Here is a 24,597-nt window from a genome sequence, read left to right as displayed (position 1 = left end):
TGTAAATAACATCCATTATCACTCAGTGGGATATACATTACTGCACTTAAATCACCCTTGTTGTTTACACACGCTCATCTACTTCGGAACAACACACACTTAATTCGTCTGGCGCTACAAACGATCCAAACTTTTCATTTCCACAACATGTTGCAGGTGACAATTCTATATTACTCTTCTCAACTTCTACCACATTAGTACTCTGCACATCAACTGAATTTCTCTCTCCTTACTTTCCGCTTCTGCACAAGTAGGCCTCTTTTTATCTTCTTTCAGTCTTCTCCAAAATCCTCGTATTCCTTTCTGACAGAGAACTGTGATAGTTTTAAACGACAGACAAGTAAAATTCTTTCTGCGTCTTTTCTGCATGTAGTAACTCTTCTGTGCAATGCTATGTTCTGTTTCTCATCTTCACTCGCTTAGGTGTTAGTGCATTATGCTTCACATCCGATCAAACTGAACTGACAAAGTTTGCAATGCTTTCTCAAGGGTAGGCATCTGTGCTATTGACGACAACATGATTAACCCTTTGCGAATTACAAAAACAACAACAATGAGAACAAAACAGAATAATGACAAGGACGTGTAAATGTAATACTATCTTACTACTTCTCGACAAAACTCACCTTCACCTCCTCAATCGCTACACATAGTTAACACCCTATACACTTCTAGACAATTAGACACACACTTCCTTATAAGAAGGCATACACCAAAATGTAGAGGTCCTTAGTGGATGACCTCTGCAGTCTCAGGGTTCAGATGAGGCAATGGATGACGACCAATTGTTGCTCAGAGAAATATCATTATTAATCAAACATGCTACTGGAGAACGAATTGTAGCACTCGTAGCGATGCTCTGCAGTGACAGTTCCCATCTGGGCACAAGCTGAAGACAGCGAGTGTGGAGGTGCTGATGCAAGCGGGCTGCCAATGGCCTGCTGTTCAGCTAGCAGCTGGGCAGGATTGTTCACATTCGAAGCCCGCAGCAGCACTTGAACTGTCCGAGGACACATCGGAAGACACGGAAACCTATCACGATTCTTCTAGAGGAAGACATCCGTCAGCAGAGGTGTTCGTCCTTTCGAGTAGATGCTTATAGTATCAGTATGCCAACACAGGCGTAGATCATTGAACAGCTGCACTGCCCTGGCCTCGAACTGCTGCTCTCAATGGCAGAAGGCAGGCTGCAGCTGAATGGAGCCCGGAGGTGGATCGCTGGCTGGAGGGCGCTAAGTTAACAACAGTGGACTTGGAGCCAGCAGTAGCCTGCCGTCCGCTGAGGCCATGTCTTGTGGTGGCTGCTTACAGAGACGTGTCTCCCTGTCATCTGCTTTAGACCTCCTCTCGTAGATGGTGGCTGCTACACCGTGATCCCTTTAGCTAAAAATGATTGGTATTTATACTGTTTGTACTTACTTTTTTGGCCGAAACACTGCTTCTGACAACATACTCCAAAACAAGTCTGTAGCTCGGAAGTGTAGTACCCGGCCTGCTGACCATGCAGTCGCACCGCCTTTGTCACGTGTCGTTGTTATTGTGGTGTTGGCACCTAGCTCAGCCGCAGTGTTGAAACCCACTGGTGGCGTTGACGCATCTGTCGTAGCGACGTTTTTGTCGTCTCCGCACTTGCATCCTCGTATGACCTATTGTAACACCCGTGGCAGCTCGCTATTTTACGCAGTAGCCCTGAAAAATGTTGGCTACACTACACCGTAATAACGCTTTCTGTCCTTTAACAAATTTCATTGCAGATTTTATCAAGTAGCTTATGTGTAAGTTTTATACACAGTATATTCACATTTCATTAATGATGCCTTATTGACATGATTTACCTTATATGTACTCTAATAAAATCCTAGAAGTGCTTTGCATATGACACCGCACCCATCAGGATCTCTCAGTAATTTAGCAGCTATTCAAATGTGATACAATTTTGACATAAATTACTACAGGTGCTAATAACAGGAATGTAAATGCTAGCCTTTCTTCAGGTTATGTTACATGTCAGTTATTCGGTTATTAGTGTAATGCTTTGAAATTTCCTCTTCAATTGTAATGCGAAACCAGAGGGAAGTGTCAACCAAGATATGTGAAAAGTTTTGGAATAATGATAAGGAAGGCTCGAGCTGATGTTCAGTGCTATGTGTACAGGTCCCAAGTACTTCACACGTGCGCACAAATCCAGATACCTAGGCATACATTCTTCTTTTCCTACACCATATTGCTTGCTTTGTAAAAATTAATGCGCTCGCCATGCAAACTAATCCTACCTGAATACCGTATACTACAGGTCAAAAGTTTTCGATGAACTATCACAACTATTGGTTTGTGGTTAAAAGAGGGATTTCGTTTTGAATACTCTATCATCTCCTCGTTTTGATAATAAAGAGAGTTTAAACATGTAAAGACTAAGCGCTTCCTTGACTGCTTGTTCGCACAGTTACACATCACTTTACCTCAGATGGTTCCATTCAAATAGGCCTCATTCCTTCAACCGTCCGTGTAGCATACAGTACCCATTTTACAATACACTGTGGGCATTTAGCAGTGTGTTTATACACCAGATCATGTTCACGCTATGTTACCTCTTAGTAGGACGGAAGCAGGAGACTGCAACTGCAAAACATGCTGCAGAGTCGCTCTGCATCAGAAAGTCTATTCTAGTAAGACAACAGCAACAAAAAGTGGCGTAGCCCAATTTATAGTAGTGTATACATTGCAGTGGTTCAAGTAAACTCCGTGCGGTTCTAGGCGCTTCAGTCTGGAACCGCGTGACCGCTACGGTCGCAGGTTTGAATCCTGCCTCAGGCATGGATGTGTGTGATGTCCTTGGGTTAGTTAGGTTTAATTAGTTTTAAGTTCTAGGCGACTCAGAAGTTAAGTCGCATAGTGCTCAGAGCCATTTGAACCATTCAAGTATACTGGTGGTACTGCAAGTGCTTCGCGACCTGGTAGGCCCCGAGTAACATCATACTTTGAAGAGGTTAAAATCTAACCATAATGTATTGTACTTAATGGCAGAGGGAAAAAATATTTATTTTGTTTGTCTATTGAGTTTGTACGACGTGTTTGTACACCGAAATAAAGTATATTATTTTCATCGTGGGTGATCTAAAACTGTTGACTGGAAGTGTAGTTTTGCATCTTGGCTGTAAGTAGTGTTGTTTGGAGTGAAACCTGTGCAGTCCCAAAAATCAACCACCGTTAGTAGGGTTGGCACGCTGTCCTGGTTCCCTTCCAATCGCACCAGTTGTTCGCGGGTACAAATAGAGAACACTGTCACACTACCTGCCAATTATCTTTCGCTTCCAGAGTAGACTTAATAGAAATAATGCATAGCATGTGACGCATAATTTTGCAATGATGAACAGATTAAACTGAGTGTAGGATTAACATTTCTGCGTCTCTTTGGAAGGCTTGGAGCAATATTGCTATCTGTGGACGGGCAATGGGGGGCAATAGAAAAGGGTTTAAATGTATCAAAAACGACCGATATGAGTATTAAATTCTCAATTTTCGTGGTCTCTGCGAAGGCCGATAACATGCTTGGTTTAATCGAAGAGAACATTCTGAAAAATATTTATAAACTAACAGAACGTTTAGAATCTTCTATAGGAACTGAAATGAAAGATATTACCTCATTACGTTTTGAAACATGGTTCATCTTCTTATTACACACATAAAAATAGATGAACATAGCTTTTATTAACTAGAATTAAGTTCCATACAAATTTCTCGGGTACTACTTTCAACTTATCTCGAATAACTCAGGTATTATTTTCAGTCTGTCGAGTGAGAGTAATTACTGAAAATTAGCTGCAATTTACTGCATACAACGGAGAGTGCACATCACAGTTTTGTTGGTGTAATCGCAGTGCGCAGTGCAAACACTGCATCTCGAAGGCATACATTCTTCTTTTAACTGCTTTGAGGGGACGAAGTATACGAATGACTTGCTAACTCGTCTAAATTCTGAAGTTGTTTCTTCTGCCCATCTCTAAACTAGGGGTGCTCAAGAAATATCGTAGCTATTAAAAATAACAAGCTAATGAGACGTTACAGTTCTCGTAATAAGAAATAGGGCAGCGAGCGATGTAACGCTGTGCTTAGCACTCTGGTTTCGCATTCGGGAAGACGAGGATTTTAGTGTTGAACGTCCCGTCGGCAGCGAGGTCATTAGAAATGGAGCACTAGCTCGGATTAGGGAAGGATGGAGAAGGAAATCGGGTGTACCCTTTCGAAAGAACCATCCCGACGTTTGGCTTGAGTGATTTATGGAAACCACGGGAAACTTAAACCAGGGTGGCCGGACACACGTTTGAACCGTCGTCCAGTGTGCTCACCACTGCTGTACACCGCTTGGCCGAGACGACGACATTTCAAATGCACGTCCGGCCATTCACATTTACGTTTCCCATGATTTCCCTAAATCGCTCCAGACAAATGCCGGGATGGTCCCTTTGAAGAGGAACGGCTGATTTCCATCACCACCCATGACACATTCCGAGCGTGTGCTCCGTCTCGACAAGACCTCGGTGTCTACGGCACGTTAAACCCGGATCGTTTAGAGTAGGCTCTTAAATCAGTCCAAACTTCTCGTTCTACGGAATTCATAATATAATGGGAGTCACATGTCATTTCGACTGTTCTCAAGAACGTTACAAGAACTAAAAGTCGTTGGCGGTTGCAACTTACATCCGCGTGTTCATTTACCTCTTGCATTTCCTTTTTTTTTAATTTTTTTTTTTTTTATCGGGTGTGGAGATGCCTCAAAGGCTTATCAGACCAAGCCTGACATGAAACATGCGGCCATACAGATAAACAAAATAGAGGGTGGATGGCTACGCTAGGCCTGGCGAAGTGTGTATCCCTGACGTTTCCCCTTTTCCAGTTTTCGACGTTCCTACTAAAAATCTAAAACAGCAGCTGAAGTAGTTGCGCGCCAGCGAGTACGATCTTCTGCTTACTTCTGCCAGTGATAACAAAATCTTTACGTTATTCTTCAACTGATCCTTCTAGCGCTTCAGAGGAGCACCACGGGGCCTTCTACCTGTACTCACTTCACTGTAAAAAAAATTGTCGAGGAAGTCGGTCGTTTCTCATGCGTTGGGGATGTTCAGTCCATCTGAGTTGATGACTAATGACGCTGGCTACTGTTCTGAACATCTTCGGCTTCTCAGGAACACCTATGTTTGATATGAAGTCATCCCATTTTATGTTCATAATGTATCCAAGCTTCTGTTGGTTGAAGCGTTCTAGTTTCTTAAGATCACTGCAATAAAGAGTCTAGGTTTCGCAACCATAGGGCTGCGTAGAAACAGCAACTGCTCGGCACACAATCACTTTGATGCACAGTGTCAGATCTTTGTTCAGGAAGACACGTCCAAAAGCAAAATGGCAGCACGTATAATGTTGTTCACATCCTTTTCCGATGAGCAGTTACTTAATAACAAACTTCCGCAATAAAGGAAGTTATCTACTTGTTACAAAGATGTGCTGTAAATAGAAAGAATGAAATCTGGAAAGGCAGCTCCAGGAGCAGTCTGTGAGAGTGCCTTTGTTTCTGCGATGTTGATGGTCAGGCCGAATCGTTCATATCCACTACTGAGACAATTTACAGTCGGTTATTACTCTATGGGTGCACGAGCTGAAGCAGCATTGTCGTCTGCGTATTGCAGTCGAGTTACTTGGGTGAGATTTGATAACGTTATAGAATGGATTCAGGACAGTTTAAATAGTCCTCCATCAAATATATATTTAAGTTGTACACCTGCATTGTTTGCAGACGATATCTCATAACGCATAGCTGCGCGGTAGAGGTTAAACAATGTTGGCGTGGGGACATACCCTTGATTGAACGCACTAGTAACAGCGAATTTATCAGATATTCCAGTCTGGTATAGCACTTGCCAAGATATGACATCACGGATAGCTTGAATCAGTTCAATAAAATGCTTATGGCAGCCGAAACATTTCAATACCTTTCACATAGTTTTTCTGGGCACCATATCAAAGCCTTCTTCTTCATGATAGGACACTAATAATAAAGGATTATGTTGTTCCCTCCTCTTCTCCTGCAGTAGTCGTAGGGCCGAGCCATGCATGGTTGCTTTTATGCCCCACAGCTAATTCGCTGCAAATAATAACCTGTAGCTGTGTCCTGCTGTCGGATAGTCTATGCATTGGCTAGAACTGCGAGTTAATAAAATGCACAGAAATGACAAAATAAAAATAAAATGAATGATTTTAATGACACGGGTTCTATTCTCCCATGAGGGGTTGCTGGTCCCCATAGTGCACCTCCCCAGGTGGCGGATAGGGGGATGTTCAAGCAGACAGATGTCTGGTGGGTCCGGGGAAAATAAATACCAGCGGTGGACCAAAACTAGTGAAGAGGATGTTAACTTCTCGGATGACGGAAGATAATTTTTATGACACTCCAATGGCACAAGAGGCGGAAGACATCTCTACAGGGCAAGCAGAGCTCGTAACCTTGGAAAGGAAGTCTGCTTAGGAAATGATAATCCAAAACATTACTCAACAAGCTTGAAAGCTGTGTGATGGGGGCCCCATCACCAAGATTAACCTGTGCAGCGCTCATAACGCGGCCAGAGGATTTTTACATACTGGCTCGCATCAACGATATGCCTCGGATAATGGATGCAAAGGAAACAGATGTAGCATATGGAACAGGAATTCACGAGATGGAAACAAGAAACGGGACTTCACACTCGGTTGGCTCTGAGCACTATGGGACTTAACTTCTGAGGTCATCAGTCCACTAGAACTTAGAATTACTTAAACCTAACTAACATACGGACATCACACACATCCATGCCCGCGGCAGGATTCGAACCTGCGACCGTAGCGGTCGAGCGGTTCCAGACTGAAGCGCCCAGAACCCGCTCGGCCACTCCGGCCGGCTTCACACTCGGGACATGGAGCGTTCGTAGTCTTAATAAACCAGCTGCGGCAGAGACTTTGATATATGAATATAAAACATACAAGACACATATTGTAGGTGTACAGGAAATTAAGTGGCTTGGAGAAGGGACACACACAGGGGGTGATCGTGTCATGTTTTTATGGGGGAGATGAAAATTTTTGCTGAGCATAACATACAAAATTCTGTCAATCATCATTCTGGACAAAATAAAGCCTTACGCAGAAGTATTATTCAACAGTACCGGGCTGCATTTCGACAAAACAGTTCCGCAAATGATAAACTGTTTACTCCAAGGAAGATTTTTGAGAAATACTGAGAATTTAACAAAAACATCAACTGTCTGTTCATTGATTTCCAACGCATCTACGACAGCATCCACAGAAGTAGCCTCTACAACACACTAAGAGAATTTAGGAAACCCAGTAAAACCATTACGATAATACAACTGTACATGGATGGCTCATAGGCAGCAGTGAAGTTCAGAAGAGCTATTTTCCCCAACTTCCCGATCAAAACAGGCTTACGATGACGAGATGCTCCTTCATCTCAACTTGCATTAGAGAAAGTGGTTCAAGAGAGTAATTTACAGCTATATAATGGTCTCCGATTCGATCACAGTGAAGTAAAACTCCTGGCATACGCATATGATACAGTTTTACTCAGTGAAACAGAAGAAGAGCTGAAGGACATGTACAGATCTCTCAGGCACAGTGCCAGCAAAATGGGACTCTCTATAAACCAAGAAAAAACCGTATATATGGAAATAGGTCGAATCATAAACGCAAATCCACACTTTTAAATTGACCACAATTCTAGAATCAGAAAAGTCCATTATTTTAAATACCTCCGATCGCGATTCAGCAGAAAAAATATCATAACACTGGATATAAATGAGAGGACAATATCAGGATCAAAATGTCTGTACAGTCTAAGCAGCCCACTCAAAAGTGAGGCTTTCTCAGTCACCAGTACGATGAAGATATGTAACACTGTCATCTGCCCAGTAGTACTGTATGGTTCAAAAACTAGACGATTACCAAGAAAGAAAGAGAAAAAGTGAATGATTTCTGAAGAAAAACGGTGAGAAAAATCTGGGGACCTGTGTTGGAGAATGACATATGGAGAGTTCGAAAGAACACTGAAATTTAGTAGTTAATGAAGCAACCCATTATCGTCCAGAAATTGAAAAGCAGGAGATTGCAATGGGCTGGGCATGTGCCAAGGATGGAAACCAACAGAATTCCTATGAAGGCGTTTGAGGGCACTACCCAAGCAGCAAAACGATTGGGCTAACCTCACACACGGTGGAAAGATAACAAAGAGAAGGACATCACAGCGTTAGGAATCCACGCAGGGTGGACAGAGACAGCAAGAGATAGGTGAAGATGGAAGCAGATCATTGATGCAACACATAGTCTAAAGGGCCTGTGATCACTGAAAAGAAGAAGGGTTCTAGTCTAACGTTTGGGGTCTCCAGTGCGTGTCTCTATTGTTAAGTCACCGCAACGAAGGTCAAACCGCCCAATGTCCTAATTACAGATCACGCTATCACGTTACTAAATACCACAGACCACGGACAACGTATCAGCCTCCTTTGATGTCGCAGCCCCCAAGCAAAGTATTAAGTCGCGTCATTCAGCTAATCACGAAATTCCAGACTCGCTTGATGTCTGTGTCTTTCTCAAGAGGCCACTCCCTTGTTGTCTGTGTGCACCAAAGTTCCAAAACATGCAGACGGAGGTTTGCATCTCTCCTCAGAATACATTGTTCCTGTTGGCTAATGCTGGAGACAAAGGGAGAGCTGATACAATTTCTATATCAAAAATGGAGTGAAATAAGTCATTTTCACTACCCTTTCAAACTAATTATTTAACAATTTATAGCAGCCAAATAGATCGCTTAAAACACTCATCTCCACCTTACAACGATCCTTCTCCGCAATAAGACATATTTTCAAAGTTTGAGTATCACACACAAACATTATGAAAATCAAGTTATGAAATAGACTGTAGTGCTAAATATATAGGAGGTCTTATATCCACCAATATTCGAGAGCGCAAACACCCTCCACCAGCACCACGTTCTACTAAACATATTTGGTGAAAAAAAATCCTACCGGTCATATACGCTAGCGATAGCGAGGCGCGCGCCGTTTGCTGTCTACATCATAGCCCCCACCCGCTCCAGCTGGAGAGAGACCCACACACCCGAACGCATGAGTGCGTGCAATACATCTATCAGAAAGGCGATTGGGTTTTGAAAAGTAGACACGACATACTTAAACTGTGATCAGTTCGGTAGTAATAAGCTGTTCATGGATAAATGTCGGAGATCGCTATCAATCGGGAATCTGACATCCCGATTGGGTTGTTAAAGCACTATATAACCCTTAAGCTGCTTCTCTCCACTCCATTCAGAGGAAGGACAAGGAGGAAAGCCTACTGGATGACAGGGTAGAGACAACAAGTACCATGGCAAGACAGAGTCCACTGCAATGTACTGAGAAGCACTCAACAGGACACACTCAAACCACGATACAGTTCACAGTGACAAGTTGACATGGCGAGAAGTCAGAGATCTCTATCAATCGTGAATCTGACGTCGCGACTGGGTTTTTAAAGCACTATAGAATTCCTAAATTGGTTCTCTCCGCTACATTCGGAAAGAGGGAGGAAGATTCTGCTACATGACAGAATAGAGACAACACCAAATACCACTGGAAGAAAGAGTCCACTGCGATGTATGGAGAAGCACTACACACAACCCATTTAAACCACGATCTAGTCCATAGCAATAAGGTGCCATGGCTAAATGTCGGAGACAGCTGAAAATACTCTCACATCCTGCGCAGTTTTGTCCTGAGGTCCACAAGTAATGCGCCCGTTCCCATGTACACCGCCAGCGCCGACGTAAAGAGGTTAGTGAAAATTTCCGCCGCCGCCGCAGCCGGAGTCATGGACGTGTGTGTGACAGAGTGTACCACCTCCGGCCATGGAGGCCATCCGGGGACGATTGGAGTGATAGGAATGCAGATGTTATGAATACGTCCAGGGTAAACGTCCATCATTTTGAAACTTCTCTCAGCAAAATCCACGTTGTTCTTCCATTTCCTGTATCCTGTGGAATCTTCCTAATTTTCCTGATAAGAAACACCACTATAACTGTTCGTACTGTCTTTCATACAACCTCGTGTTATTATTCGAATGGTCGAACCACAGTCCTGTCGCATTAACTCATTTCTGGTAGAAAGGCTGCCTGCGATTTGGAATCAAGTCTCTCCATTCAACCACATGCTTTCGTTGGATCCTATAGAAACGTCTTTTAATGATTACAGCCACTCGTGAATAGTATTCGTGCCACTCTCATATCCCGATACGAGTCACCTTCTTCGAATCTATCTGCTACAGCAAAACTCCAACATGGTTTTAGACATCTTGCAACATTTCCTCAGTCTCTGTCCCGGCCTCCCTGCAGCTTCCTCCATGTGATCGTCCCAATTTAAGTCAAAACTAAACGGAAGTTGGAGAGCACTATATCCACCACCTTCTGTAACCCATGCAGAAACAGGCTGAGCAGAGTTGACCCAAGTTAGGGTTTGAATCTGGATCTGCCACACGTTACATCCAGACTGATGCTGAGAGGCGGATCCACAATATGTCACATCTAGGATAGGGCTCTAAGGTGGACCAACCACACGTTACATCTGGAGATGTACTCTATGTGCATAGTTGGATCCATCAGCGGCAACACCAGGTCATGAGAGCCTTCTGCGTCACATGCACAGACACAGACATACAGAAAAGAGAGCAAATGCATTGGAACTGGGGAGTATGTGGTTGAAGGTGACTGGATGCATTCGAGTACAGTGCTATACTATGTCAACCGACCAGAAAAATAGTGCATTTGGGCAAGGTGTTGGCAACTGTACTACATTTACAAGCAATTTTAGAATGTGGAACGAGAAGTGATGTCAACTGTATGTCTATTGAGGCAACAATGATACATGCTGGTTGACTGCTGTCTTTGATGTTTTCCTGGAAAAACGAGAACCCTCTGCCTTCAAACTTACAGGCATCTGCGTTAAAGGATGACAGGGAGTGAATGGATCTATCGGTTGTGGAGTTGTAACGAGGTGTGATTTAATGTAGGAATGATGATTCATTCTAGAGAGAGGGGGAGACGTTGGTGCAGGTCATTTGAACATTTTTTTCAGTTGTTCTGTTTGGGTGCAACAGTTGTGTACCATACCCTGTGTTCGACTCTTGTACAACTGCGCGTTCTGTATGTGACTTATACCACTGTCTACTTGCGATCGTTAACAGCAAATCTCTCAGTCATCAGAGGACTTCCATATCATGAGTGATGATACGTGTCCATCCTATTTGGACACATTCCTCTAGTCTAGACGAACTAAGATTTATGCGGCTTACTCCATTCTCCTGCCGAATCTTGGGCATAAAATCGAGTCTTAAGTTTCATAACTGCGGTGGTTGTAAGTTAGCAACATGTGTCTGTGATGTACTACACTGTCAGTGTATTCATCTGCTTGACAGATGTCCTGTTTATTACGAAGTTAGTGGCGGCATGCTGTATAATTTCACCTGTCAAACACTGCTGCTATGCGTTTGTCTCTTTCTTTGTAAGAGACGTTCTCCATTACTAACAATCATTTTATAAAAGACTGATGGGAGCATATTACAATTCCTGAACTGTGATCAGATGTAAACAGTGGGCGCTATAGACCTCTGGAAAGCTATATCGTGCATGTATCACAAAGAATCGGTGTTATAAGGTAGCAGTTTTTTCATTTTACAGTTTGTCACCGTAGTTTGTCGCAGAGAATCCTGCAAGGAGAATGTATGTCATGCCCTGGAAATATATTTCTTACATTGGGATAGCAGCAGAGTTGCATTTCACACGACCAATGGGTCGGAAACCGCAACCATGTAACATTATAGCGAGTTTTAAGTGCAGAACTGTGTAGTCTTAGGAGTGTATGTGTTTATGTTCTCTCCTACCGATACCTTGTTGGTACTGGCTAGAGACACTAGAACAGTACTTTACAATTGATAGCTCTAAACTCCATCCATCTGGAGCGCGACAGAAGCCGACATGTGTGTGTTACATGAGAGAAGATTCAAAATGATGGACGTTTGAACTGGACGTATTCATAACATCCGAATTCCTACCACTCCAATCGTCCCCGGATGGCCTCCATGGCCGGGGGTGGTACACTCTGTCATAGACGCGCGTCCACGACTGCGGCTGCGGTTGCGGCGGCAGCGGAAATTTTCACTGACCTCTTTATGTCGGCGCTGCCGGTGTACATGGGGACGGGCGCGTTGCGTGTGGACCTCGGGACAAGAGCGCGCAAAATGTGCAAGTATTTTCAGCTGTCTCCGACATCTAGCCATGCAGCTTATTAATATGCACTAGATCGTGGTATAAGTGTGTCGTGTGTAAATTTGGAAATTTGTGTACGGCCTATGGGACCAAACTGCTGAGGTCATCGGTCCCTATACTTACACAAACTACTTAATCTAACTTAAACTAACTTAAGCTAACTTACGTTAAGGACAACACACACACCCTTGCCCGAGGGTGGACTAGAACCTCTGGCGGGGGGGAGCCCCCGGGAACCGCGAAAATGCAAAATAGACCCCGCACCTGTCGTGTGTATTGCTTCTCAATACATCACAGTGGACTCTTTCTTCTAGTGGTATTTGCTGTTGTCTCTATTATATCACGCAGCAGACTCTTCCTCCGTCCTTCAGAATGTAGCGGAGAGAACCAATTTAGGAATTCTATAGTGCTTTAAAAACCCAATCGCGACGTCAGATTCCCGACTGATAGAGATCTCTGACATCTCGCCATGACAACTTGTCACTGTGAACTGGATCGTGCTTTGCGTGTGTCGTGTTTGGTGCTTCTCAATAAATTGCAGCGAACTCTGTCTTGATGTGGTATTTGTCTCTACCCTGTCGTGAATTAGGCTTTCTTCCTTCTCCTTCCTCAGAATGTAGCGAAGAGAGGGACTGTATTGAAGACGGCGAACGGCGCTCGCCTAGCGATCGCTAGTTTGTGTGATCGGTAGGATTTTTTTTTTTCACCAGATATGTTTAGCAGAACGTTGTGCTGCAGTAGGGTGTTTGTGCTCTCGAATGTTGGTGCGTATAAGACCTCCTATATATTTAACTCTACAGTCTATTTCATAACTTGATTTGCATAATGTTTGTGTGTGATACTAAAACTTGGAAAATATGTTTTATTAAGAAGAAGGATCGTTGTAAGATGGAGGTGAGTGTTTTAAGCGATCTATTTGACTGCTATAAATTGTTAAATAATCGGTTTGAAAGGGTAGTGAAAATGGCTTATTTCAATCTATTTTTGATATCGAAATTGTATCAGCTCCTCCTTTGTCTCCAGCATTAGCCAATAGGAACACTGTATTCTGAGGAGAGATGCAAACCTCCGTCTGCATGTTTTGGAACTTTGGTGCACACAGACAACAAGGGAGTGGCCTCGAGAAAGACACAGATAACAAGCGAGACTGGAATTTCGTGATTAGCAGAATGACGCGACTTAATACTTTGCTTGGGGGCTGCTACATCAAAGGAGGCTGATACGTGGTCTGTGGTATTTAGTTACGTGATCTGTAATTAGGACATCGGGTGGTTTGACCTTCGTTGCGGTGCCTTAACGATATAGACACGCACTGGAGACCCCAAACGGCGGCTACTATACTGCACATCATTCCATTCATGATCTGTAGACCACTTTTGTAGGGTTTAAATGTCAATGCAGTAGGACTGCTGTATGTTTCTCGATCTGTAAAAAATAGTTTGCCACTGAGATTCTAGTAATTTGTCCATCTGCAGAAAGTGACGTTGTGTTGTGAAATATGTCATGAACTTTTAGACATGTAATTGTTCTGATTTTCCTGTCTGTGATTAGACACCAATGTACTTCGAAAAGAGAGTAAAATAAATAATATGAGCCTTAACATCCCTGCCTCCAGCAGCACATATAAACTAAGTCTACTCACAATTTCCATATGCGATCAGAATAAAAAATCGCCGCGATTGTTTAAATATTCCATACTGCGATTTTCTAACGAATTCTTTAAATAAGCTATATCGCATACACCATCTAGTACCCTGTAAATTGTTTAAATAACCAGTATTCCATACACTGTAGTCAATTTCCCCATAAATTCTTTAACTAGATAAATAGACCATATTCCATACACAGCCTTGTATCACATAAATTGCTTACATAAACAATATTCAATTTCCTGACAAATTCTTTTACTAAGTAAATAAACTATATTCCACATGCCACCTTGAATCCCATAAATTGTTCAAATATCCAATATTCCACACATTGTCAAAATCGTTTAAACAATATTGCATACACTGCAATCGATTTCCCTCCAAATGGGTGATCAACTGAATTTTTGTCCCACCAGTTTCCTGGTGGTGGTGGTGGGGAGGGAGGGACTGGGGTATTTTCCAGACTGTGGATTTAATTAATTGATCAACTTAATTAATTAGTCAATCAAATTTATATCAAAAGTGTGCATGTATGGGCGAGAGGAGTTCCCTGAGGGATGGTGGAGTAGGAGGTGGAGGAGGAGGAGGAGGAGGAGGGGGAGCGTGGGGTAACAATAGGTTAAGGACATGCCATTCGGAAGGAAGGATTATCCTCAGGGGGCCATAACCTATCAATCGAAAGGATAGATTATCCCCAGGGGATCTTAATTCTCTTAGCAGAACAATAGATTAGGGACCTGTCAATCAAAGGAGAACAATAGGTTTGTCCCTGAATGTGGGCAACCTGCAATAACAAAGTGCACCAAAACGAAGTTTACCCTACTACTGGCCATGTGACATCCTCATCCAGCCAACTTCCAATCACCCCAGCAAGCAAATTCGGCTCTTCTCAGTACCAGTACTAGGTGGACGAATAACCCACCTACATACTCATAACATCACAACTTAAAATGATCTCCATGGGGATGCCGTCAAGTCTGAAAGCCTTTCTCTTTTTCATGCTACCTAGAACCTTATTAAATTCATGAAATGTCAGTGGGACTGACTTCAAGGTTATGTGACATGTTTGAGGAAATCATCAGCAGCAGTCAAGCTATGGTTTAAGAGTAAGCTGAAGTGTTTTTTCCAGCGACTCAAGATGTCCTGAATGTCAGTGAGGATGCTTGTACTACCAGCAACTTTTCTGGGGTCCTGATGAGGAACGAACAGTTCCATATATGCCTTTTATGAGATAATAAGTGTTTGCAGCATGAATGTAAACATTCACTCTTATAACGATTAGGTAAGCAGAATTGCCTGTCGGTGATAAAAAGCTCATACTCAGCACAGAGACCAAGAAGTAGCAGTCCATGCGGTTTCCGGTATGTTGATTATCTATGATGTTTCCCCAAAAGCGATTCTCTCTTCTTACCCTGGCAATGAAGTTCTCAAGCAAACAAGAGTTCATCTTTGGTATGTATCTGGCCGAAAACAATGTTCAGTTAATGGTAGAACTGATTATATTGCGGCTGGTCCCAGCGAAGGTTCAAGTCCTCGCTCGGGCATGGGTGTGTGTGTTTGTCCTTAGAATAATTTAGGTTAAGTAGTGTGAAGCTTAGGGACTGATGACCTTAGCAGTTAAGTCCCATAAGATTTCACACACATTTGAACATTTGAACTGATTACATCTTCATCACTGTCTAAAGTGGGAGCATAGCCAAAGATGAAAGGAATTCAAAGATTCATAATTTTTTCACTGACAGCAACAGGGGTAATAAACAGGGGTAATCGATTTTCTTTCAGTGCTTATATTTTTACTGCAAATGCTACAACACAGACATATGGTTGCCCTGCAGCCTTTCCTTTCCAAAATATGGTGAAGGAGCTAATCTCACTGATGGATCCTTCGCCCGATAGGCTGGTTTCACATGAGGCAACAATGTCAATATCTAATCTGACTATCTCATGGGTGAGAGTTGTTCTTTTTTCTAATCTGTTACCATTTAAGTCCATAATGTTCTGACATTCCATGTCCCAATACTCATAATCATATTGTTATACCTCGGTTTTCGTTCACAGATTAGGAGTGACCGCTGGGTACAGATCACCAGCCAGGTGCAAGTGTAATTACCAATGTTTAGCACACCTTTTCTACACCCTTCCCCATTTGGAATGTGCAGTGGTTATCCAATAGGTCTGTCTAGTCCCAAATGCAGCACCAGATTGTTGAGTAGTCTCAGGAGTTCTCAGGAAGGCGACCATCACAACCTGCCACTAACGTGCAGGTCCAGACTAGCAGCTTCTATACTCGCTTAAGCATGCTAAGACCGTTCTTATTCCACTGTCATTCAACTTTGAGGACAATGCCAGGTAGAATTACCAATCACATGATTTTATTTAAGGTGGATCTCTCTCTGCAAGGAAATATCCCACTCGCTATGATTCTGGAACCATTCATCACAGCATACAGGTATGAACATGTGATTTCAAACAACAGAACTGCAACAAACTGCTGCAAGCTTAAGGACAGTAGAACAGTGTCTTTACAGCCAATTCTTCTGACTTGGTATCTTTTGGCTATACGATTGTTTGGAAACTCAGACGTGGAGCGTTCCTCTTCCTTCTGCTTTGATGTTGGGCCTAGAGTGTAGGGGAAAAGGACTATGGAAAAGTATGTAGTAAGAGATGTGACATTGTGAGAGACCCTTCATCAGTTTCATCCGCCGAGACCTTTCCAGCTTGCAAGATCCTGCCAGTAGCTGCTGGCATAGTTCTCAACTTCACACAAACTCATAAAACTCTCCACCCACAAAGTTAGTGCTACAATAAGGTGGTATCCTCTTGAGAGAAACATCTAAAAGTAGCATTCAGCGCAGTTTGGCATTAAATTGCATTACATTAATACTTGTTCCTCAGATCATGAATACAATATTTCATAATGATGTGCAGTGTGTCAGTTTAACATAAGTTATGTTTGCATGATAATTTTTTTTCAGTTACTACTTCATATCTAAAAATTCATCTATTAAGTGGAAGTAGTTGTTGTTCAGAAATTCTTTTAATTTATTTTTAAACCCTTGTTGGCTATCTATCAGACTTTTAATTCTATTTGGTAAAGGACCAAAAATTTTTGTGGTAGCATAATTCAGCCCTTTCTGCCAAAATCAGATTTAACCCAGAATCGTGAAGATCATCATTTCTTCTAGTGTTGTGGCTATGAACTTTGCTATCATTTTTGAACTGGAATGGTTTATTAATAACAAGTTTCATAAGTGATTATATGTATTGCGAGGGTACTGTGAATTTTTCGAGTTCCTTACATAAATATCTGCAAGGTGATCTTCGGTGGGCTCCAGCTAGTATTCTGATTACATACTTTTCTGGAATGAATACTATTCCTCGATGAATTACTCCAAAATATGATGCCATATGAAAGCAGTGATGTGAAACTTTCCTCGCCTCACTTTACTCCCCCTTATGTTACAACATTTGCTATAGCTGCATTTTTGTTAATTGGAAATCTATGTGGAATCATTTATTGAATTCGTGCTACTTAACACTTAATAAATGTAAATCTGAAACAAAAACCACATACGAGTCCATTTAAATCGAAATAGTAATGATGGCCTGATATGACACAGTCAGAGGAAACATTTAATATCGACCAATACAAGAACAGGTAAACCCTAAAATAAATTATTCTTTTCATTACCGTCACTCAAACATTTTCTGCATTTATTGTGCAAAAGAAGTGCACTCATTGCATACAACAGCTCTTTTCCAAGTTAACATTGTTTGGGAGCCAAAGGATAGCATTCCATTCCACTGCAGAATATGCATTCAGTGCCTTTTTCTTCAGACGGTACATCTGAAGCACTGTCCTGTATTAAAATTGTATCAGACTCCAAATAACAGGAATATTATAGTTTTGTGTTCTCCTCTTTTTGTTTTTCAAGAAAAAAATGTCACTTCTGTCTCCTTTGATTCCACTACAACATTCTTCTCTCTGAATTTTTTCAAACATTCACTTATTTGGAGACAATGTTTGTAATTAACAGATTCAGAAAATGACGATTTGACTAAATCTGGTTGCTCTTGGTTATATTGCTGATTTTGGGAGTGGGCCAGATACCATTTAGACTCATATTCACTCTGTTGTTTGCATTTGTACATCAAACTCCTGGTGTATAGCAAAGTCATTATCTCTAAGTATGAGTATCTGCTTGCTACATGGGAAGAGTCCCGTATTCCAGACGCTGTTTAAAACACTTTCCACTGTTACTGCTCACAAGCAGACCGCTCCAAATAACCTTGCAATCAAAAAGCAGATTACTGCTTGCCCTAGATTCGAGGGCGTCCATACAGTATGTGTATGTATGGGAGAGGGGAGGGGCGGCTTGACCCGGCTTGCCTCCTGCCATTTATACTAAATTTATCTGCCCTTGTCACGTCCGGCGATAGGCTGGACTCTTTAGTTGCATCTAAAGTCTCTTACGTTCATCTATTACAGGAAAATGTATTGAAGAGCGAGATTCTGATTCTCCATTATGACCACGGTCTGACTTACTGCCACAGCAGACTGGTGAGACTACACAGCAGCACGGCTCACTAGATGGGGTTTAATGTTATATAGGGAGCATACCATTGCCACCCCCCTCAGGAGACACCGCCTTAACGAAACACTGTTCGTGTGGGCGAGGGGGTTTGTGTGATCCAATGAAGTGGAGGGCTATGCCGGCGGTGGTGTAACTACCGGCAGGGCCTCCCAAGCCGGACAGGTCTCCATAGAGGATCCAGACAAAGTGTGTCTCACAACGTCCCGTCTAGTGTCCTGTCCTATCCTATTCTGTTCTGTCCCAACCTATAGATTCCCTTCATTTCCTTTTCCTCCTTGTGATTGTGTGGCAGCAGACACAGTCCCCTAATGTGGACAACGGAAGATCCTTGGAAACCAGAACAACATTGATGCACATAGGCCTTACTGCGAAGGGATGGATAGCGTTCTGTAGTCGTGGTGAAGACAAGCTATCTAAGGGGTAAGGCCCTGAAATAAAACCTTGGCAGGTGTCCAGGCCATGAGGTGGCAACCCCACCAGGACACTCGGGGGCTGTGGGCTGATAACCCGCACCACCAAAAAATACATATCACAGAAACTAAAAGGAGAAACAGCCGGATGGATCTTAAGGATATGACCTTTGGCCTGAAAAGGAAAACCCGTATCGGTTTTTGGAATGTAAGGACGTTGAGAGAGGCAGGAAGGCTAAGACAAGTTGAAAAAGAGATGGAGAACTATCGACTGGATATATTGGGACTAAGTGAAGTAAGGTGGCCAGAATCTGGGGAATTACAAACACAAAATGGTGGAGTGTTGCTGTATGCGGGTCAGACCGGTGAGGACGCGATGCACAAGAATGGTGTAGGGCTCTTACTATCTAAAAGCAGCAAGAAGAGCTTACTGGAGTGGAAACCAGTCTCAGAACGGATAATAACCGCACGCTTTAAAACAAATGTGCGATATGTCACTGTAATTCAATGCTATGCACCTACTGAAATAGCTAAAGGAGAATTAAAAGATGCATTTTATACAGAGCTTAACGGAGTTCTTAGACAGATAAATTCTAGGGACATAAAAATTTTAATGGGTGACTTGAACGCAAAAGTTGGTTCAGAAAATGAAGGGCTTGAACATATCATGGGCGTGCATGGCATGGGGATCAGGAATGTAAATGGTGAACTGTTGATAGATACATGCGCTCAACATGACCTAGTCATTGGAGGCACATTGTTTCCACATCGTAACTGCCATAAGATAACATGGGTTTCTCCAGACCACGTTACCGAAAATCAAATAGACCACATAGTCATAAGTCGCAAGTTCCGACACTCTCTGTTAGATGTCAGAAATAGAAGAGGGGCAGACGTTGGAAGTGACCACCACCTAGTTTTGGCGGAATTCAGACTGAAGATAGTGGAAAATAGAACCAAGCTCAATCATAGGTGTAAGAAAATAGAGGTGGCAAGATTAAAAGACCAACAGATCAAAGAAACATTTGCCCTTGAACTACAAAACAGATTCCAGGTCCTCTCTGAAGAAAACTTTATGGAAGAGGGAATTGAAACGTGCTGGCAAAAAATCAAGAACTGTTATTTAGATGTGGGAGAAAAAATCCTAGGATTTAAGGCACATCAAAGGAAGGAATGGATCTCCGATGCTACGTGGAATGAAATCAGCCACAGGAAAGAACTAAAGCTTAAGTTAAATTTTTGTAAGACAAGAGCGCAGAAGAGCGAAGCGCATAAAGAATACATGGAGGCAAACAAAAAAGTGAAAACATTGCTACGTCGAGATAAAAGGAAATGGATAGATGAGCAAGCAAAATTAGCAGAAGAGGCAGCAAGACAAGGAAATATGAAAGACCTCTACAACATTACCAAACGGTTGTCAGTGAAGAACTTCAGACATGAAGGACCAGTTAAGAACAAGAATGGTGTGATGCTTACAACTCAACAGGCACAGCTACAGAGATGGGAGGAGCACTTCAAGAAACTGTTAAATTGGGAAGACAACCAAGAGAAACAAGTACGAGATGTTCCAGAGGAAGTCGAAGAAGACAAAAATATAAATTTGCAGTGCCCCACAATGGACGAAATTAGGATTGCCTTGAAAACACTAAAAAATACAAAGGCTCCAGGCCTAGACAACATAGCACCGGAGCTTTTAAAAGCCGATACTGAAAGTACTGTTAAAATGCTCCATCCTTTGCTGAAGCATATTTGGCTTGAAGAGAAATCTCCAAAGGAGTGGAAAAATGGCTTGGTGGTAAAGCTCCCAAAAAAGGGAAATTTGTCAGACTGTAACAACTGGCGTGGTATTACATTGTTGTCAGTGCCCAGTAAGGTCCTCACCAGAATTATTTTAAACAGAATTAAAGAACCCCTTGAAAAGCGACTGCGTAAAGAACAGGCCGGTTTTAGGGCACAACGCAGCTGTGTTGATCTTATTAACACTCTTAGGATCATCTTAGAGCAAAGCAAAGAATTCCAAGCAACCATGTACCTGGCATTCATTGATTTTCAAAAGGCCTTCGATTCCGTGAAACATAAAGTGCTCTGGCAGGTGTTGCGGAAGTATGGCATACCACAGAAGATCTTAAACATCATAAAAGATCTATATGATGGCTACGAATGCTACATACTCCACAAGGGAAATATGACAGAGCCCATAAAAGTAACAACTGGAGTCCGGCAGGGTTGCATTTTGTCACCAACACTTTTTCTACTCATTCTAGACTCTGTTATGAGAAGAGTCACAGCAGGCAGGAGACGAGGAATCCAGTGGGGGATCCACGAACGTCTGGAGGATTTGGATTTTGCAGACGACATAGTTTTATTAGCTCCAAGGCTGACTGATATGCAATCTAAATTAAGCTTGGTGAAAGAAGAAGCAGAGACTGCTGGCCTCAAGATAAATACAGGCAAAACAAAGGAAATGAGAGTAAATTCAGGTAACATGGAGATGCCCCTGTTAATAGGTGAGCAGCGAGTGGAGACTGTCAACTCATTCCTGTATCTGGGTAGTATAGTGGCGGAAGATGGCGGAGCTGGAGATGACGTGAAAAACCGCATTAAAAAGGCAAATGCTGCCTTCATACAATTGTATCCAATATGGAAAAATAGAAATATCACATACAAAACAAAAATCCGTATTTTTAATACAAATGTGAAGGCCGTCCCTCTGTACGCCAGTGAAAGCTGGAAAATGGATAAAAAGATAAGAACCCACTTACAAAGCTTCATAAATAGATGTCTTCGACGCATCATGAATATCTGGTGGCCAGAAAAAATATGTAATGAGGAGCTCTGGCGAATAACAAACCAGGTACCTATAGAAGACCAGATACGAGAGAGAAAGTGGGGCTGGTTGGGGCACACCTTGAGAAAACCAGATGGAGCCATCGAGAAAAAAGCATTGGAATGGAATCCCCAGGGAACAAGTAAGAGAGGAAGACCAAGGGGCACATGGAAGAGGACAGTGGAAGGGGAAGCAAAAAGAGTTGGCAAGACCTGGGCAGAATTGAGGCAAATGGCCAAAGACAGAGACGGATGGCGAGTTCTCCTGGATGCCCTATGCCCCCATAGGGGCCAAAGGAATTAAGTCAAGTAAGTCATACCATTGCCACAGCTCCGATAAACCCAGTTTATGCTTTAGTATCGTTTGTTGTGGTATTCAATCGACCACTGGAGTTTCTAAATTAATCGTTGGGTTGTATTGAATTAATGATTTAATGTGCAGCTAGGATATGGTAGTCCTCCCTCCACTTGCCGATCTTGTTAGTTGTCATCAGTGATTGACTTTGTTTTCTCATAGAATGTTGATGCATGTACTTTGTAATTGGCGAATATAATAAGTAATCAGTTTATGTTTTATTGGCATTTTTATTTGAAGGTAGACATAGTTCCCTTCAATTCACTTATTTATTCTATTGATTGAATGGATTGTTGTATAGTAAGAGTACTGCAATTTCCCACCTTACGATTCTCTGTTAGGGCATTTCAAGATAGCAATTTCATTATGTAATTTATCGCCATGGAATCTTAAGGGGAGTATGACGGAATCTGGGTAGGTCCATTACTCTGATAGGTTTCACAATCTCACACACCGCATGATATTGCAACATTAGTGAACTCGCCCAGAATAGGCACCTTTCCTTTGTATTCAGAGCATTTAGAATAATTATAGTATCATTTTGTGGTAAATTAAGAACGAAGTCAAGTCATAACATAAACAGGTATTTTCTCAAATAAAATTCTAACTGCAGGAAGGCAAATCATAGTACCATTCCATCATCTGACACCTATAGTTTGATATGCACAGACCAGAGTAATTATTAAATCAGGGAGAAAGGAACGATAATTTCCGTCGAAAACCATATTCTAATCTGGTCCTGTGAATTAAAAGGTCGTGTAATTTTGTAGCTCCTTATCGTTTTTGGGCCATTATACACGCCCAACAGGAATTTTGTCTGGAAGAATTTGAATGCTGAATAACTAAAATTATTGTTACCAGCATATTTGTAATTTTACTTCCAGATCAAAATTTAATAACTCGTCATTAAACATTTATTTTCTCTTATTCAATTTCAACTTAATGATTTTTTCTGCTGCACCTGCTTTCCCATTCTGTCTGCTACTTCTGCGAATAATTTTATGGATAAAGACAAAACTTTACCTTCAGAAACTTAATTTGGATCTGACTGTTTTCGAAATTGAGAGTGACAGTGAATTTTAGTGTTCCTGAACAAAAGGGCAAAATGATTTCCATTGAGCTTGGCACTTGCATTTGAAAATGTAATTTGAAAAAAAGTATATCATTACCAGTTTCATTTGTGCCAAGGAACTGAATAATTATCCAATTATCTCCTTTCTCCAAAATCTGACATCCAAGCTTCGTCAAAGATAAAATTTTGCCACAAGTCTGACTGATCTAAAATCACTTATTGCTCAGAATAATAATATACTCTCATGACTATAAAACTGAACACCCTTAAAATAAGTTGGATGAATTTTGCTAAAAATGTTGTGAGTTTTTTGATACAGTTTTTATGAGCTTGTTCTACAATAGTTCTCTTAAAGACTACAAATAATTTGCTGCTGTGTTGTGCTCATGAAGACAAGAGAAGCCACTATGAAAGGCCATTGACACCTACCGCGATGGGGACAAAAAATATTGGCCAGATGGTGGAATCAATGAGTGACAGACAGGCACTTCAACTGTGAACTACTTGCACAGCTACACCAACACCTCCTTCAGCCTGCATCTAATGCTGCCGGTCAAATCATTACATATTTGGTGATAGCTTCCTCTTATACAGAATTTGGCAATTGGAGTCATATAACATCAAAACGAAAAATCATTTTACAACACTTATTTACAATCATCGCGTTACTGCACTGAATTTGTACAGAAGTCATATTGTATGTTATTTTATTTGTTATTATTAGTAACATACTATGAGTCAATTTTGCTAAGAAATTCATCAGTGCAGTAGAAGGAGTTGTCCACCAACAAATTCTTTAGGCTCCTCTTAAACTGAACTTTATTAATAGTTGAATGTTTTATGACTGCTGGCTAGTTATTGGAAATGTGTATTCTTAAACAATGGACAAGTGTCTGAATCAAAACAAGTTACTTATTACTCTTATTTCTAGTACTGATTCCATGGATAGAGCTGTTGGTTTGAAAAAGAGATATATTTTTAATGTCAAATTTCATTAAGGAATAAATATATTGGGAAGAAGTAGTGAGTATCACTGGTTTTCTAAACAGACCTCTGTAGGATGTTCTTGAGTTTACACCACAAGTAATTCTTATTAGATGTTTTTGGACTTGGAAAATTTTAGTTTGGCTTTATGAGTTACCCCAAAGAAATAATCCTGTATGACATTATGCAATGACAGTCAGCAAATTGTGCTAGTTTTTTAATTTTTATATCACATATGTCTGACAACAGATCCACTCGAACAGGAATTTGTTAGGTGCTCAAGCAGTTTTGTGGTATGCTTCTCCCAGCTGAGTTTGTTATCAAGCTGTAATTCCAAGGATTTAACGCTGTTAT

This window comes from Schistocerca cancellata, chromosome 4 (assembly GCF_023864275.1).
Source record: "Schistocerca cancellata isolate TAMUIC-IGC-003103 chromosome 4, iqSchCanc2.1, whole genome shotgun sequence".
In the NCBI taxonomy this organism is placed as follows: domain Eukaryota; kingdom Metazoa; phylum Arthropoda; class Insecta; order Orthoptera; family Acrididae; genus Schistocerca; species Schistocerca cancellata.
This window is presented reverse-complemented; position numbering follows the sequence as displayed.